The 6,000-nt window shown below is 47.6% G+C and overlaps 1 long non-coding RNA gene across 2 annotated transcripts in view; it reads right to left on the bottom strand.

The window, feature by feature from the left end:
* Positions 1-831: 831 nt before the first annotated feature.
* LOC137769860 (uncharacterized) overlaps positions 832-6,000 on the bottom strand; it is a 40,755-nt gene continuing 35,586 nt past the window's right edge. For both annotated transcript variants that reach the window (XR_011075098.1, XR_011075097.1), the window contains 3 exons: positions 5,022-5,101; positions 4,163-4,457; positions 832-3,457 (listed from right to left, as the gene is read on the bottom strand). This is a non-coding gene — a long non-coding RNA (uncharacterized lncRNA). The remainder of the gene's footprint in view (positions 3,458-4,162; positions 4,458-5,021; positions 5,102-6,000) is intronic.

The raw sequence follows: 6,000 nt of genomic DNA, 5'->3' as shown, positions 1-6,000 counted from the left end.
GAGAAGTTCCTTTAGCATTTGTTGTAGAGCTGGTTTGGTGGTGCTGAATTCTCTTAGCTTTTGCTTGTCTGTAAAGCTTTTGATTTCTCCATCAAATCTAAATGAGATCCTTGCCGGGTAGAGTAATCTTGGTTGTAGGTTCTTCCCTTTCATCACTTTAAGTATATCGTGCCACTCCCTTCTGGCTTGCAGAATTTCTGCTGAGAAATCAGCTGTTAACCTTATGGGAGTTCCCTTGTATGTTATTTGTCGTTTTTCCCTTGCTGCTTTCAATAATTTTTCTTTGTCTTTAATTTTTGCCACTTTGATTACTATGTGTCTCGGCGTGTTTCTCCTTGGGTTTATTCTGTATGGGACTCTCTGCGCTTCCTGGACTTGGGTGGCTATTTCCTTTCCCATGTTAGGGAAGTTTTCGACTATAATCTCTTCAAATATTTTCTCTGGTCCTTTCTCTCTCTCTTCTCCTTCTGGGACCCCTATAATGCGAATGTTGTTGCGTTTAATGTTGTCCCAGAGGTCTCTTAGGCTGTCTTCACTTCTTTTCATTCTTTTTTCTTTAGTCTGTTCCACAGCAGTGAATTCCACCATTCTGTCTTCCAGGTCACTTATCCGTTCTTCTGCCTCAGTTATTCTGCTATTGATTCCTTCTAGTGTAGTTTTCATTTCAGTTATTGTATTGGTCATCTCTGTTTGTTTGTTCTTTAATTCTTCTAGGTCTTTGTTAATCATTTCTTGCATCTTCTCAATCTTTGCCTCCATTCTTATTCCGAGGTCCTGGATCATCTTCACTATCATTATTCTGAATTCTTTTTCTGGAAGGTTGCCTATCTCCACTTCATTTAGTTGTTTTTCTGGGGTTTTTTCTTGTTCCTTCATCTGGTACATAGCCCTCTGCCTTTTCATCTTCTCTATCTTTCTGTAACTGTGGTTTTTGGTCCACAGGCTGCAGGATTGTAGTTTTTCTTGCTTCTGTTCTCCTTTTCCTCTTTTTAAAGGTCAGTTTGATTAGGTTTTCAGCCAATTGTAACCAGAAGTGTTCTGCTACACCTGTTTCACTGAATGGCAGCAGCACTTAACCAAATAAGCCAGAAGCCTCTGAGAAACATCCTCTGTTTCTCAGTGTTCCCATTAAGGGCTGGTCCCCAGAACACAGCATTCCAGGTGCAGCCTGATCAGCCTGGAGAAAGCTGACCACTCACCCATTTGTTCTGAACGCTAGCTCTGGGGACAGACATACAACAGCAGATACACTGAGCTGGGGTTCAACTCAGACCCCCAGATCTCCCGTAAACACCTGCGTGATCTCAGCTTCCTTTTGTTGTAGGAAAAAATGGGGCACAAGCGGAGGGTCACGTCCCAGGTCTTGAGTGAGTCCCTGGGGTGGGCCACCAAGTGAGGGTCCTTGGCTTCGAGTAGGAAAGAATTCAAGAGCAAGCCATAGTAAAGTGATAGCAGGTTTATTCAGGGAGATACACACTCCCAGAATGCTCAGAGTGTGGGTCATCTCAGAAGGCAAGAGTGGCCCTGAGAGATACACATTCCATATACAGACTGTGGTATGTCTCAAAAGGTGAGACTGGCACTGAGGTGTGGGTGTGGTTAGTTTTTATGGGCTGGGTAATTTCATAGGCTAATGAGTGGGAGGAATATTTTAACTATCTTGGAGAAGGGTCAGGGATTTCCAGGAGTTGGGGCACTGCCCACTTTTTGACCTTTTATGGTCAGCCTCGGAACTGTCATGGTGCCTGTGGGCATGTCATTTACATATGCTAATGTATTACAATGAGCACATAGTGAGGCTCAAGGTCTGCTTGGAGTCAAATCTTCCACCAACTTGGAGCTAAGTAGGTTCTAACCAGTTTTTGTGGTATCCTGTTCTTAATGGTTGTGTCGTTCTTTTAATCGTTGTGCCCTGCCCCTTTCCTTCCTGTCTCACTTTCTCTCTTTCTAGCATTTGGGAGAGTCTAAACTGAAATCCCAGGTTAGACCACACATTCAGGTTTCTGTCCTGTTCCTTAACTGCCCTCAGTGCCCTTGCCCAAAGGCATTTCCACCCCCCAACACACCCCCGCCAGCCTCAGTTTCTTCACAGGTTTGTTGGGATGGTCAAATATATAATGAAAATACTGGGGCTTTGAAATACGTTTTTTTTTAAATAAATTTATGTTTTATTTATTTATTTTTGGCTGCATTGGGTCTTCGTTGCTGCGCGCGGGCTTTCTCTAGTTGCGGTGAGCAAGGACTACTCTTTGTTGCGGTGCACGGGCTTCTCATTGCGGTGGCTTCTCTTGTTCAGAACATGGGCTCTAGGCGCGCGGGCTTCAGTAGCTGTGGCACGTGGGCTCAGTAGTTGTGGCTCGCGGGCTCTAGAGCGCAGGCTCAGTAGCGGTGCACGGGCTTAGTTGCTCCGCGGCACATGGGATCTTCCCGGACCAGCACTCAAAGCCATGTCCCCTGCATTGGCAGGCAGATTCTTAACCACTGCGCCACCAGGGAAATCCCTGAATTATGTTTTTTAAAGTTTCTGTTACTTGTTATTTTGGAAAAGATTTCTGGTTGTTTCCAAAATCCATTTCCCCTTTCTTTCATAGGAATAGAACCTTAGCACACAGATGCTCAGCTTAAGACCATAAATCCCGGCCTGCCCTGTGTTAAGTGTGGCCCTGGGAGGTGAGGGGAGCGATGCACTCAAAATGCAGTCACATTCTTCAACAGAGAGTGTGCCTTTCCTTGCCCTCTGCCCCTCCCCTGGCTGTGGACCTCGTGGTGTGCCATTTTGGAGCACAAGTATGAGTACAACACCCCTGGAATGGCAGAGCAACAAGACGGAAGGTGTCTGGGCCTGTGATGACTTCAAAGAGCAGCCTCCTCAGACTTGGGATGACTTTTATGTGAGTGAGAAATGAACTGCTATCTTCTTTAAGCCACTATTATTTGTGGTGCTCAGCTCAGCCTTATTCCAGCCTGATGAATGAATTTTCTTGAGGCGTGTTAATTCTAAGAGGCAGGTGTTGGCTTCAAATCAATAGGGAAGAGTTAGGGACTTGCAAATACCCTGAAGAAACGAAACCTATATTTCCCCCTTTCTTTCTACTTTTTTCCTTCCTTTCTTCCATTTCTCTCCCCCCCATCCAGTTCTCCAACATTTAGTGGGTTATTCTTCTGTACCAGGCCCTCTACTTGGCACTGTGGATATGAGATGATTAAGGCACAGTATCTGCCGAAGCCTAGCAGGGGAGACAGATATAATGACTAATTGTCCTCCAAGTCCAAGTCGCAAGATCACTGTGAAGGTGTGTACAGGGTGATGGGTGAACCCAGCCACCACTTTGGCTTGGCAGGTGGGAAGCAGGGGGCCTGAGTTGGTCCATGAGGGTTGAGTTGAGGTTCTCTAGAAAAAGAAGGACTTGCTTTGCTGTTACTGCCTTGAGAGAGGTCAACTTCCTTCTGACAAGCCCTGAGCAAGGAAGAGACAACTGCTTTGCAAACAAACACCTCATGTATTATTTCCTCTGTTCTCCTCACATATTTCGTCTCCTCCCCTGAATGATATGCCTCCCTGTGTCACTTAACTTCCACAGGAAACTGGAAAAAGCAACATCTGTCTAAATTTCCCCTAACTTGCTCCAGATTTCCAGGGTCAGAATGTGGACCCTGGGAGACATGGTCTCCGTGGGGTCAGAGGTGACAGCCCCAGAACTGGTGGACTACCGCCGAGCCCCTGTGGCAGCCGGGCCGCCCCGGCGCCAGTTCCCTGCGCAATACAGATGTTCTGCTTGGCAAGAATTTCACTGGGAGCATAATCAGTGGCTGAGGGGGCCCCTGGAGAGGGGAGTGCAGGCCTCGTTCCCACGGGCTCCTGCCCAACGTGGTTCCTGAGTTTTCTGTTCCTGGGAGAGGGGGTGGCCAGCAAATGCTCCAGCTCCCACACCAGTTGCTCCAAGGAAGCAACTTCCTCACATGGCCCCAGGCTGCCCCCAGCCATGGGGACATTGTTTTGTTCACAGCCCAGTCGTAATGGCATTTATTTAGGGGACACTTTCTCTTCTGCTACCCACAAGGAAGCAGCTCTGAGCAGGGGAAGGAGCAGAGATGGGCCTCTAGGGATCGGGTTACAGCCCTTGGAAAGCCACCTTCTCTCTCTGAGTCTCAGTCTCCTTACCTGTAAAAGAAAATGGGTTGGTCCAGGGGGCATCCAAAGGTGATGCATGGCCAAGGTGTGAATTTTGGAGACCAGCAGAATCCCACCTGTGCCACTTGCTGCGCTCGTGGTCCTACCTGGGTGGCCCTGCACCTCGCCAGCCTTGGTTTCCTCATCTGTGCACTGGGGAGGTGGGACCAGGTCACCTCCAAGTGTCCTGAGGGCTTCATAATGATGGGAGCGTCTGCCTTTCATAAGGAAGCTGAGGAAAAGTGTTCTATTCTCTCCTCATGGCAGAATATTTCTAATTCTGTGCCTGGTGAAGATAAGCAGGGTCATCTTGAAAGAACTGGCCTCCATGAGTTACCCTTCTGCCCTCTGCCCCCCACCCATGAGTCTCTGCAGATCAAAACGCTATTTTTCTAAAGCAAGAATCAGATGACTCTTTGGGGCATCCTTCCAGGTCTTTTAGGATCCAGCCCTTCAGACACCGCCCACACTGCTCTGCCCTCTCACTTTCTCTGGCCCCTTTCTGGCCCTTATATGGTCCAGCTGCAACCTCCTTTGGTCCTGGCCCCAATAGTGATGCCAAGGGATGGCTGGGGGTGGGGGTGGGGGTAGCTCCTCCAGAGTCTTCCTCTGCTCCTCCAAGGCCACTCCAAAATCCTTGATCTAGGTAAAAGCCGGGTGCTGTTGGTACAGGACAATGCCCCGTTCCCCAGGTTGCCCTTTCAAGATGCCGCCTCCCCAGCAGGCCCCCACTACAGCGTTTTCTCTGCCTGGAGCACTCCTCCCCCTCGCTCTCCTCTCTCACAGCACCTGGTCCTTTTCTTCAGAGAACTCATCACATTTGTAATTACACAGGTTATCTTGTACTTACCTGCTTAATGCCTGATTCTTCCACTGAACTATAAATTCCAGGAGGGCAGGGGTCATGCAGGTCTTGCTATACAGTTGACCCTTGAACATGAGGTAGGGGGCGGTTAAGAGAGCCCATTCCCTCTGGGGTCGAACATCAGAGTAAAACTTTACAGTCGGCTCTGGAGTTCCACATCCTCAGATTCAACCCACCATGGATTGTGTAGTTTTGTAGTATTTATAGAAAAAAAATCTGCATATAAGTGGACCTGCGAAGTTCAAACCCATGCTGTGCAACGGTCAACTGTATTCCCATTGCCTAATACAGTGCCAGTAAATAGTTTACTCTCGATAAATAATTGATGAATGAGTGAATGAATGAATCGCCCAGAGAATCTAGAATTTGGTGGTAAAATGATGACAATGGGAAGGCAAATGGTTGCAAGTGATGCTGTGGTACCTGCAGGATTGAGGCACTAGGCTTTGGCACCAACACTGTGGGCACAGTCCTGGCCTTGACACTTGCATCTCTGGGAGGGCAAAGTCATTTTTCCTCTCAGCCCCAGGGAGAAGAGTGTCTTGAGAAAGATAGGAAGGTCCCCTGTGTTGAAATGTTTCTGAGAGGTGCAGGGAGGAAGCAAAAGTCTGAGACATGTCTATTGATTCCACCACAGGAGGTTATGGTGACCTTGACAAGAACAGTTTCAAAGGATTGAGGAGCCAGAAACTAGTCTGCCGGGGACTTAGCAGGAGGTGAGGAAGTAGAGACTGTGACTTAATGACTATTTCTAGACATTAGAACAGGAATGGGAAGAGAGGTGACATTAGCTATTTCTTATCACACAGGATCACATCAAAATCAATTTGAAAAAGTTTCTGAATAATAAAAATGATTCATTTCCTAGATGGCTAGCAAAATACGATGCCTCAACTCCTTGTCTTACTTCTCTCAGAAAAGTAGGATGTCAGAGTTGAAGGGATCTCAAAGGCCAGATGTTCCA

This window comes from Eschrichtius robustus, chromosome 10 (assembly GCF_028021215.1).
Source record: "Eschrichtius robustus isolate mEscRob2 chromosome 10, mEscRob2.pri, whole genome shotgun sequence".
NCBI classification, from domain to species: Eukaryota; Metazoa; Chordata; class Mammalia; order Artiodactyla; family Eschrichtiidae; genus Eschrichtius; species Eschrichtius robustus.
The sequence above is the reverse complement of the archived record's forward strand: the minus strand, read 5'-3'. Positions and strand labels throughout refer to the sequence as shown.